The sequence below is a fragment of the Amblyomma maculatum genome, chromosome 2 (genome assembly GCF_055883805.1).
Source record: "Amblyomma maculatum isolate TAMU_Amacu chromosome 2, ASM5588380v1, whole genome shotgun sequence".
Lineage (NCBI taxonomy): Eukaryota > Metazoa > Arthropoda > Arachnida > Ixodida > Ixodidae > Amblyomma > Amblyomma maculatum.
The window spans coordinates 45,277,100-45,289,707 of record NC_139345.1 but is presented as its reverse complement, the minus strand read 5'-3'; the positions used below and the strand labels follow the sequence as shown (position 1 = coordinate 45,289,707).

The window sequence follows — 12,608 nt, the reverse complement described above, 5'->3', positions numbered from 1 at the left end:
AATGAACCAATGAAACTGCATATTATCTTCAACGCAGCGAATATTTGCCGGTTGATGTCTCAGCGCCAGGAGGTCCTCACCAACATTCTCTGTCTGAGAAACAAACTTCTCACACGCTTGGATATGTTTTTTTTTTTTTTCACTGCTCACTAGCACTTGCGATTCCCCAAAATTGTTATTACCTTCCGTGGCGTCGAAATGGACGTCCAATATAAATGCAAGTTTCCCTTGACTACAAGGTTATTTTATGTTCAAAGCATTTTCTCGCCAAGAACATCCACTGAACTTTCACTCTTTACTTCTGGAACTTTCATTTTCTTTCGATACAGTGCCCTAATTGCGAAAAAGCGTGTTTACAACACATGATGAAGCGACTCGTATAGCGGTAAAGGCTGCTAACACCTTTCCTTGCTTTTGCCATCATCTTACTTCCTTTTCTCTCCATCAGTGCTGCTCGAAATGTCTCGGGAGGTTTTTCTCCCAGGATTTAGCAGGCAAAAAAAAAACTACGTGTTATCCGGAAAACACCAAGTTGAAGCCATGGGAAACACAATACTGGTAAACAACGAGGCTGTTCCAGCGCCTCGGACAGGGAACTCCGAAGAAGTGAGAAATAGGAAGAAAACGATAAATAGGGAGCAAGAGGAGGACAAGAGGCCGAACGGAACGCACTGAAGGTGCAGACCAGTCAGACACGGGTTTCGCACAGCCAGCGGCTCCTTGTCGCTTAATAGCCGAGGCGGGCAGCGCCACCGTAATGAGAAACGTCAGAGCTCTCGTGAAGGGTCTTTTCCTCTGCGTCGGCAGCCGGTAAACGGAAACTTTGAGAGCAGCAGGAAAGAAAAGGGTAAAAGGAATTCCATTTCAGTCCTTTCTTCTGGTTGCCACGTTCGCTTTCAGGCCGTGACAACCTCAAGATTTCGCTTGTCGGCGGCAGCACTGACAAGGCTTAATTAAAAACAGAGAAATGCCCGTTAGTATGAGTGTAATACCTTTCGTTATACCCCTCTCTGCCTTCTTCCTCCGCGATAATGTATTTTTGTCCCGTTCTCTAGCCCTGTCAGGCAGTGTGAGTTGCGCACGAGATCTTGTGTGTGTGTGTGTGTGTGTGTGTGTGTGTGTGTGTGTGTGTGTGTGTGTGTGTGTGTGTGTGTGTGTGTGTGTGTGTGTGTGTGTGTGTGTGTGTGTGTGTGTGTGTGTGTGTGTGTGTGTGTGTGTGTGTGTGTGTGTGTGTGTGTGTGTGTGTGTGTGTGTGTGTGTGTGTGTTTTCCTTACGCTCCGGCCTAGCATAAATGCAATTTATGTCGGAAAGGATCTCAGGGGGTAGAGCATATATGAACACGAGTCAAGAGCCTTCTACTGTGATGTGAAATCGAGGAGGCATGCAGCTAACTTATTCATTCCGAGATGAACTTCAGTACGCCGTGCCATGTGGAAAGAAAACGTAGATGTACAAATTTCAAATTTTACCCTGCCTTTCTTTTTTTTTTCGCTTCACAATGCCATTAGAAAGAAATTGAATACGGTCATTGAAAGCATTTATTCCGTACTTACATTCACTCAATGTTTTCATTAGGTTATGCATAACAGCTTGAGAAACAGATAAATAGAGCTAAACGTTTATTTGGAGACAGGAAAAGGGTTGTAGCAGAAATGAAAGTTTTATATTGTTGGGCAACGGACTTCTCATCTCAAGGTCATGTGTGTCATTCGTAGGTTCTGTTTACTTCACAAAAGATGCAAATCTCAACTGTGGGTAGTTTTTTGTGTCTTCAAGGTCTACAAGAGAACTTTTTTCTTTTCTTTTTGTAGGGTTACGCATAGTAGAAAGAAATTGTGACCAATAAAGTCGTAGCTTCTTCTTAACCAATATTTTAGTGTAGCTATAATTGGCCAAAGACCTTTAACATTGTTTCAAATATATTGTTACGAAGCGGCAAGCCGATGAAGACAGGAGACAGAACATGACCGATGACGACGGCAGATGATGTTTAATGAATGTTCGCGGGCCTAGCGCGAGCGCTCCTGCCCGCGCCACTGCCCGCTTCTTCTTCCTTGTCATCCGTAACATGACCCGGGGCCACGGAGCGATCGTCCCGATCGTGGACGAGGAAGTTTAGCGATGTTAATGATTTTATGGCATGATGATGGGCGTGTCTGGATGCTTGAAGAAGAAGAGGAAGAAGGAAGAATAGAAGGGCTTGCCGGTACGATGTCTGATGCGTGGGTGATCCGCCTCCCTTGGAGCTGTCAACCATCCGTCACCAGAGTCCATGGGACCGATGGCTCGAGGTCACGTCGGGCAGCTTGGGCAGGGGTTGCGTGTTCGTGTCCATCGGTTCCTTCGGGTCATTCGGGTCTTTCGGGCCCTTCATCTCGGTTCTGATCGGTATGTCTGTTCTCCTTGTCTTCAGGTCCGGGCTGGGGGCTGGGCGGTGGTAGTTGTTCAGGTCTGGGCTTGAAGGGCTGGGGCGAAGCTGCTCGGCGATGTCCCTGGGCCCTCGGTGATGGTCCCGGCTTGAAGATGGCTTCGATGCTCCAAGGCGAGGATGGGGATGCCGTACGTCACACCTCCAACCAAATGTTACGAAGCGGCAAGCCGATGAAGGCAGGAGACAGAACATGACCGATGACGATGGTAGATGACGTTTAATGAATGTTCGCGGGCCTAGCGCGAGCGCTCCTGCCCGCGCCACTTCCCGCTTCTTCTTCCTTGTCGTCCGTAACAATATATTTGTGTGGAAATCCATTCCCGACCAAGCGTTATCTGCAACATTATAAGCGAAAGAATAGGGCTCAAAATGAACGGCAGAAATTTCGCAGGAAATGCAGTGATCAAAATAAAATTTTCATCCAATTCACTGTTCAGCTTCCCCTTTGCAGAGACGCTCGAAAAAGTCAGCGTCAGGTGCTATCAAGAATAAGAAAGTAGGCGCTATAAATATTGGATTCACCGGGTTTGTATATTCGTCACACCAAACAGAAAAACAATATAGAACAATGCTGCTGATAAACAATCCAAGAAAAGTCGCAAAAGAAATTATGTTTATCACCATTTCGCGTTTCGTGTTACACTGCAAAACCACCCGAGCAAGAGCAGGTTCGCTCAAAATCGGAGGGGTTTACAAAGAGTGGCGGATGAAGGAAGCAGGTGGGGAAGAAGGGCATGCAGCAGAGGGAGAAAGATAGGGTGTCGCTTTTTCTGCGGCGGAGAAGGCGAAGCCCAGAGCAATCGTTGCCTGGCCCGGCTCCGACGAGACCAGGGACAATCTTCCGAGCAGGGCATGAGTCAAATCGAGACGTGTAAACAGACAGAAAGCAAAGAAACATATTCTGCTCGTTCAGGGCACGTTCCCTCTTCGAAGTGGGGGCGACGCGGGCTCCCCAGAAATGCCCGGTGAACTTATCCACCTCCAGCGAAGCAGATTCTCCGCATTACACGGCCGGCTGCCCGGTTTCGATTCTATCGCGCTCGAATTAACACCGCCATCTGTCGACTGCAGCGGATCTCCAGGACCCATTGCCGTTCTTCACCCCTAGATGGCGCGGTGTCACAGAGCCTGCTCCGCTGGCGCCAGCAGCCTCTTGTCTGCTTGCGACTCCGCACGCTATGAGGCTGTATCAGCCTGCACATTAGTTTCTCTTCTTTTTATCACGTCTGAGATCCGTGTTGAAACGGCGTCCCCATCTAGCTTGACAGGAATTATTTGTTTTCGTTTTCTTCCTCAAGCCTGAGAGGTGCGGACCAGTCGAAGCTTATATTGAAAGAGAGAAAACATGTTGTCGCCAGGCCGTCGTAGACGTAAGACAACAAGGATCCCACTCTCAGCATTTGGCGTATCGCTCGCGTTTCGACGCATTGTAGTTTTGTAGAGTTGAACAAAAAAAATACCACTTGTACTAGTGTTAAAAGCAGAGTCTTCCTTTTGGAGTCCCATTGAAATAATTTCCGTGCTCTTTCTTTCCCATTGTCCTTCCACTGGGCAGCGGAGAGTCGGCGAAAGTGTATTCTAATGGAATACAGCCATCACTGCATGGGGCGTAGTGTAAGCAAGAAAAGAAAAAAGAAAGAGATATATATATTTCTGCTACATTTTCGGGACTTGCATTAGCGACGATCTTGACAAGGGTTCAAGTTTTCATCACCGCTTGAGATATTGTCGGATCTCTACTTTTTTTTTTTTTTTTTGGTGCGAAAAAGCGCAGGTCCAGAGCTATAAGTTTTGTTTGGTTTGGCTTTTGCAGTTTAACGTCGCAAAGCGACTGAGGCTATGAGAGATGCCGCAGTGGAGGACTCCGGAAATTTCGACCGCCCGGGGTTCTTTAACGTTCAGTGACATCGCACAGCACACGGGCGTATTGCGTTTCGCCTTCATCGAAAAGCGGCCGCCGAGGCCGGGATTTGATTCCGCGTCCTTGGGAACAGTAGTCGAGCACCGTAACCACTGCGTCACACCGGCGGGTCCCCCGATTTACTTTCATGAGTTGTTTAGGTATGTTTTGTTTTGTTTTTGTTTTTTACACACCATCTCGACAGATCGAGCTTTTCCAGCACCACTCGGGCAGTCACCATCATTTTGCGAAAACCGTTTTAATACAGCACACGCAGATTCTTATAAAAACCGAAAACAGATGTCCCTGTTAAGAGAGAGGAACAACGCATACTATACTGATATCCGAGAATTTCATTAAACGCTTCTCTCATAGCCTGAGTCGCTTTGGGACGTTAAACCCCACAAACCAACCAATTTCATTAATCGCCGTAGAGTGATGTCGTTTAGCGTTTCTTGTTTGTAGTGTTTATGTTCTAACCTAGACTCCCCAACTTTTTAAATAACATAGCACAGCCTAAATTGAGCAGCTGGTCTACGAATATTAAGATGGATATGCATCTGTTCGAAATACTTAAAGAAAGCTGCACGTACCTCATGGCCGCAATACTGCATTCACACGATCAAAGCATCCATCATTCTTGTGCCGGGCTCAGCTCGTTTCTAGCCAGAACCCTCCGCTGCTCCTGCCTTTGTTGTGACTGGAATTCAGAAATAAAGAAGAAAATGTTCAGGGAAAAATTAATAACCAAAAGAAAGACGCCTTCATATGTGGCATGTGCTGGGGAAGCACAGGTTTAGAACTAAATTTCTAAATGCATAAACGGAAGCAAGTGATAGCGGCAAAAATCTCCGGTCGTTAGCACGCAATCTCGAAGAAAATATAACCGAGATGAATAACAACAACATCGACGTAAATGAAATCAGCTTGATGCACTGTATTTCAGGTTGACCGCTTGTTCATTTATATTCCTCCGAGGCTTTGAAGCGGACCGTCAGAGTGATCAAGACAAAGGCCGTTCGTGCGCAAGACCATCCATCAGAAGCCAAACCACGCAAAAACTTAATTTTACGGCAATATAAGCCCTTTAATAGAGTGCTCTCGCGAAGGCTCAAGGCTCTGGCCAGTATTTCATTTTAATGCTAAATCTCTGATGTTTTCATTTTAGAAATAGCTATTAAAGGCTCTGGGCACAAGAATAAAGTTGAGTGTTCAATTCTTCGAGCTGTTGTTTTCTTCTCATTCCCCATGGCGTAAGAGGCGATAGCTTTATTTCTTTTCCTTATTACTACTCGATACAAGATGAGTACGACGCTCACTTAACACAAATACTTGAATCAAGGAAATTATTTGATTCCTAGATTCCTTCATACTATCTGACATCATGAAAAGACTCAAAAACCATTGTTGCAACTGTCTCGAATTAATCCCGTGTCGTCATAACCGTACTCACTTTAGGACATTGCACCAAAAACTCAAACGAACCTAGTTGCTTAGAGACAGGGATTCTGTATGAGAGTGGTCACGATTAGCTACTGAGTCCTCAAAATGTTATCTACTAAGTAAAATGATAGGCAATTGATTTTTCGAAAAAAAAAAAAAAAGATAAGAAATAGAGTGTCGCGTTGGCAGGAACGCTGGTGGCGCACGCAACGTCATTTCGAAGAGCAGGCTTTGACATAAGCGTCTAATGTATGACTAGCTAAAAAGGACAATATAGATCCAGAGACACAAACACTTCAATCAAATAAGAGTAGTATTCGGAGGAGTATAGTGCCGACAGAAGAGCAAACATCTTTACTGGGATTACTGTCCTCTAAAGGTTAACAAATGTTGCAAGACTCACTCCTTTTACTGATAAGCGAAGCCGTAAGCACTAATTCAGGTATTACAGAACTTGGTCGGCATTTCGTAAGGACCTAATTAAGAACCATGAAGCAAAGTTCTTGCGACAGCATGTATGCTTACTATCTGTGGAAGCAAGAACCGTTTTTTGGTGCTTTCCCGTTACTCAAGAATCATCTTGATAAGAATGAAGCAAGTAGCCCATTCTCCTCCACCTCTACTCCTCCTAAAAAAAAATAAAGACGAGAAAAAAAAAGTTGATATGGGGTTCATGCAATTGGCAGCCAGGTTGCTAACGCCACAGATCAGCAGTTACCTGGCCGGATGAACGGGATCTTAAGGCCCCCTAACAACAAAACCTTTGAAAACGTAAGTAACCTCACAGGAATAAGTACTGGTAGTACAGTGCCATATTACGAAAGAACTCAAACTCAGCCCGCGAAGACGTGAGAGCAAGCGGGTGGGAGTGAATTATAGTCTACCACAGGGTGCTTGCAGCTTCCGTAAAATTTAAAAACGGCCGTCAAAAGAGTCTGGGTTGGAAGTATTTGACTGCTGAAAACTAGTAGTAAAACGAATGATTTCTGTCCTTACGGTTAGGTAACAATTATGAAGTGCGGGGGCCAGTTCGGAGCATGCATTTCTGACAACAGCAAAAAAAAAAACACCTCGCTCTTCGAACTGCGGCTTCGGTAATGGGATGGTGAGATCAATGTTCAGCTTTAAAGGTCCCGGATACCGAGTTGAACACGCTGCCCCTCGGCCAAGCAGGCACGTTCGTAGGACTCCGTTAAAGCAGGAATTGATCAATAATGTGCCGTTTCTGACATAATCCGGTTATCTTAAGACTCTGTGCATGGGATAATAGAGGGAGAAATTAAAAGGCAGTGATTCAGTATGAACGCACGGGTACGCGAACGAGAACCTGAGAGGGGAGCCGACAAACAGGAGCCATTAACTCTTTAGCGTCATACCCCACAAAGGCGGAGCTTATGCACCGACAAATTTTTAACTACTTTCTTTGGCTACCGCCGCTTCTTTTTCTCGTGCGCTGAAATATAAACGTTTATTTTAATTTGTGCCATACTTAGCGCACAATAGCGGTAAAGGTCTTACACGGAAAATCCGGCGTCGTGTCGGCGTAGGCATCGGCGTCGGCGTCGTAGTTGTGAGCTATAAATCACGGCTATGCAGCTGGCAGGTGGCAGCTGGCAGCCGACAGGGCCGAGCACTGACTCTTCGGAGGTTTGTGCAACTTAACGAGACCACATGATCTTAGAAAGTAGAGAACAGTAGCTAACTTTTATTGCTAATTTGAGGCGAGAAAGGGAAATATGAATCCTCCCAGTGCACTTGGATGCCGACGTAGACTCTTTGCATCTTGACCACGCAGAGTCGTTCATTCGGCTTGATTGGAGCAGAGCTTTATATTGTGGGTGATATCCCACGCTATCACGTCATATCCTTGAAGGCGGGGGCTCCTCAAGTGTCTCCCATAAGTGTTCGCTCGAATATCACGTTGATGTTTCCTTTTTTTGTTGCCTCGTTGGATGTGAGAGAAAAAAATATATATAGGCCCTCTTCATTCGCACATCTTAATTAGGCCCAAAGTCTTTTGTGCTCTTCTTTCTTTTTATTGTACAAGAAAATGTGCAGGAATGCAATAAACGGCTACATTTTCACCTTCGATTATCTGTTACGATTGCGTCCTCGAAGGCAACATCACATCCAGAAGTGTCGTAGTGAGTCTCACTGGAGTTTAAAAAATATCGTTTGTTGTTGTAGTGACTCAAATATAACGTCAGGTGATTGGATACTAACTTTATGGTCTTTTTAATTCACTACGCCAAATAACGACATTGCGAAGGAACAAGATTTTTGGCATGGGACACCTTCAAGCGTGCGTTCCTTGATGTTATTTTCGGGCACTGGTCCAAAACCTAGCCCTATACTCGAATCATGTTCAAATAACCATTTTTTCATTTTGAATATCCCACTCGTTAACTCCCACGCTCTATAACCTATCAAAATGACGTTGTCAGCAACGGAACCTTCCATGAGTGCTGCTTACGATAAGCTAGAAAGATCGCCGAGAACGTGATTACCTTTTGTAGCGACAGACAAGAACACTAGCCACGGAAAAGAACAGAGAGCTCAATCGCTTAAGGAAACATAAGGCGTAGTATCGAGGACAGGTGGATAGCAAGGGCAAAAACGTCTTCGAAAACGACAAGCGAGAGCTTTTAACCTCAAAGATATACTCGAAGAAGAACGCCTTCGCAGAGGGCGGACGAGAACATGCGACAGGAAACCAGGCGAATGTGCTCCCAAGCACAGGCATCGGACGCTCCCGGTCCGGTATCTGCACGTTTTATTATCTGGTCATTTGTGACGACTTTAGTTAACGCCATCGCTAAGAGATCCTAAAGGTTACCATGATTCATGCGAGACCTACTTGGGGCCACAATTCTTAAAAATTCGCTTCAAACCACTACCAGAAGTGAATCTCGCATTGATTCACCTTTACACGACACGTCGATGTAACCGACATGGATTATGTGTGTTACTTCAGTTACCTCATGCGTTTAATCGCTGTAGTGCGCGACAGCGCAGAGCACATGCGTAGTCAAAAAACTACGTTTCTTCAAAATGTGCACTTCTTTTTGGCGACAAAACATGGGTAAATACGGATGCAATCCTGCATTGGAATAATCTAGGCGAAGCACGGAATAAAACTCCGGCTTTTTGCGCAACGCATTTTGTGCACCTCATTTTAATTTGTACACAGATTTTGTTGTCCATTCAAATCAAGGCAAACGTTTCGTAAAAGAGCATTTTACCGAAAGCACGTATTAAAATTCATAGCAGTTTGTTTTCGCATCTTTCCAAGCCAACCGAGCAAATTTTCCTGCGCAAAGAGGTGCTTAACGCTCCATGCGAATGAGAGTTGCCACCATAACCACACTCTGCTGAACTTTCGAAGCAATTTTGTACAGTGCCTCCCAAGACACCTACGGCCAACGATTCCTCACAGCCCCATGGAATGCACAATTTCCGGCAGCGAACGCGCAACAGCCGCCCTTATCGCTTTACTAATGCTAATTTCGGTCGTTACGGAGGCTGCTGAGACCGGTGCTTCCGTCGGCGGCAGCAGCGCGCTAGTTTTCGAAGTGTTTCTACCAAACGATGCGAATGATTTATGTAAAACGTTATTCTCACCCTGTGCAGAACGCGGAACCTCGAGGTTTGCACCAAGAAGCAGTGAACGGAAAAAAAAAATAGGCTCGGAGATTCTTCGAAGTAGGCGCTTAAGGCGCTTGGCGTTTATGAAGCATACCTGCATCGAACTGAGCTTCACGGTTACGAAGTCATTTTAACACAAACATTACAAAAAAGCAGCTTAGCAACGAGAGTGTGTTTAGGCAGAGATCAAACAACAGATTCGGTTCTAATGGTTCCCGAACTTTTGTATTTCGGTCGTTTAAATCGCTCTAACGCGTCCAAGTAGTGAAAAAAATTATTACAACAGGTGCACAACTTTGGCTTGCAATAGAGGGCTGGGATCCTCTATTCTCCTGCTTGCATCTATGCTGCATAACACGCTTAAGTTTCATACATATTTTAACTTTATCTTCATCTGTGTCGGTTCCTGAGTACTTTGAGCACAAATAAAATGGTTTCTTAATTCAGCAGCTGAAAAGATAAAGTAAAAGAAAATTTTACATTGATTATACGAATAAATATGGGACCATGCATAAAAACTGTTACATTTCTAAAATGAGACACGCGGGAAAAAAATGACAAGATAGATTAACGCAATCAAGCATTGACAACAACAATTATTACTTGCGCAAAATTATTCCCCCGCCTTCCCTCGACGGCCCTTGTGACGTGCGATGTTCCCAAGCGCCGCTGCATAGAGGATGGCATCTGCTCGAGGAAAAACATCTAAGCTGCTTCTTGAGATCAGCGACTGGAGGTTGACCACAGGGAAACTGCGTTTGCAGTTCTCGATGCCAGCAGCAAATACATTAAACGTAATTCTTAAGCTGTACATCCATATCCTGCTTTGCATCCTCAAATTTTACGCATGGTTAAGATTTGTATCGGTATTTTCAGCTACCGCCTGCAGACAATGAAAGGTGAGCTCCTTGAAAGCACTGTACAAGGCGAGTGTGCAGGGCCAATGCAGCGCCCCAATTGAAGCTGCAGCGTCTGCTGCGCCTACTGTACTTCAACGTGAAAGAATGGCAATGCAAAAATAGGTCATTGGCAAAACAGCTGATTTCCTTTCTCGACGAAGCCACGGTGCCGTCAAATGCAGTGGACCGGCCAGCTGAAATGCTCGCTCCAGTGCACGAAGTTGCACTTCGGAGGATCCGTATCGGGGTATTCCACAAGCCAGCTGTCACTCGGGACGTTGCCTCATTTCCGAAACTTATATCCCCACTTAGGGTGTCCGACAAATAAAAACTAAAATGTTGAAACCGACATTTCCCAATTGCTATGGGACTGTCCAGCACTGCAACCGACACGAATCCAGCTCCTGGCGATAGCTGGCCTTTCTGAAAGCAATCCTTCCTCGTATATCACCTGGACGCAGGGACCAACCACATGATTGCTCACTCCTGGACTTCAGAAAATCAGCCAACCTTTTTCCATTCATTTATTCATTTCTTGAATATTCATCTCTTACCCCACTGATGTCCTGAGACAATAAATATCGTTACGAAAAAGTGTGTTATATATCGCCTGGGCGTCTGGCGACGACAACAAAGTGTGCGCGCGGAGGGACGTTCAAGCGCAGGCTACGGGCCGCAGATCTGCGTTCTTTATATAAGTCCTGTATCGGCCCCAACTTTGCCAATAGAACAAAGTGGAAGTGGCAGATCTCGAAGGCCCCGCTGGTGCTTGACATGAGCCACTGCTCGATGCCGAACTGGTGCGCGTGGATCCCATAGCACCCGAGCAGAGCTACATGTACTTGCACAGCATTGGCAGTCCACGGCCGCCCTCGCGGCAATGGAGGCAGGTCGTTCCGCTGTCCTCCGTCGTGTTGGGGGCCATTTGGTGCCATCAAACTGCCGCTACTTTTGTTCTCGAAATGAAAGTGGCACATGTCCAATTTGGAGGATTGTCCATGAATATGCGGTGCAGCGCCATCTTTGATGTGGGTGACAGCTTCCAGCTTACGGTGTGGTTCGAGAACATGGGTGCGGCACACGATGCTAACCGACAAGCTCTCGGCGCAGGTGACAGGCTGCTGGCCTTGCCATCCGTCCTTGCTGCCAAAGGTCTTCGATTCGCAGGACTTGGATTTCTCAAAGCTTTCAAGCTTTCGTTGGGCAGCTTTAGGCCTGGGAGCAGCATAACGTCGTTCTTCAATTCCGCATGTCGCGTGCCTCGCTCTAATAAGGCGTCACAACTCGACAGATGATGAATAGCTGCGTGACGCGTGCAGGCATTAGCGGGCATGCACGCATCATAAGCAGCTCCTCATGTCATATTGAGCGTGTTTTTCTGGTTCAGTACATGCTTCTGGTTTAGAAGGCTCGCTCGTCAGAGCTCGCTCAATAGTGACGTGCTGGCATGGTCGCCATTAGTGTTCTGAGCGTGGTCCGCAGCACAGGGAAACCTATGAAGACGAAGAGCCAGCCGCACTCCTGCATCATTACCAATCGCCCACGCTATAATAGTCACCTGCTTCAACTGTTCGAATATATTGGAAGCAGCATTCCTGATCTTATTAGGCATCTCCGTCTGTTTTCTGTCTCTGGATATCAGGAAGGCAACCTTACCTTTATGAAGTTTCGAGTATCTGGATTCTTCTTGCTTCGGTGTAAATGTATATGCCCACCTGCTGCCTTGTATGTTATAATACGAAAGGCCGAGGTGGCTGTGATCTCAAAACGACATCAAAATTCAAAATCGCGGCGACAAAATTTTGCCGCCAGAGAAAGCTATAGCGCACTAGACATGTGTTTAAATTTTGTATATCTCTGGTCTGGCAGATACGGCTAGACAAATGCACAGATATATCGGTGCGTCGCCGTAAAATGTTTTCGCTACGCCGCCCTCAATCAGGCTAGCTGAATGGCGGGCCGCCACTATTTTCTCTCGAAGGGTCATTTAAATACGTTAGCGATTGTTTTATATCTCATTGCGACTCCAGCCCCTGCGTAAACAGCGCCATGTGCTCTTTGCCCGAAATTTCGCACCAACTTGCAATTAGCAGTGAAGTAAGGAGTAGCCCTTGCACAGGTGGAGTCTCTGGCTCGGATATCTACGGTGTAGTTGTATCGAGCTCTAAAGAAACTGGAGTTAGCGTGTATATGCAGGTTGAACCTCACTGATAACCCTATGAAAGCTTCTGAACATTTTTCCTTTAAAAAAGCCCGGTTTCTAATGAAAATGTGCCCTTAGTAGTTGAA

The 12,608-nt window shown here is 45.9% G+C and overlaps 1 long non-coding RNA gene across 2 annotated transcripts in view; it reads right to left on the bottom strand.

The window, feature by feature from the left end:
- The window catches only part of LOC146198548 (uncharacterized), a 407,190-nt gene that overhangs the window by 171,075 nt on the left and 223,507 nt on the right, over positions 1 to 12,608 (bottom strand). For both annotated transcript variants that reach the window (XR_014704998.1, XR_014705002.1), the window contains one exon: positions 4,926 to 5,032. This is a non-coding gene — a long non-coding RNA (uncharacterized LOC146198548). The remainder of the gene's footprint in view (positions 1 to 4,925; positions 5,033 to 12,608) is intronic.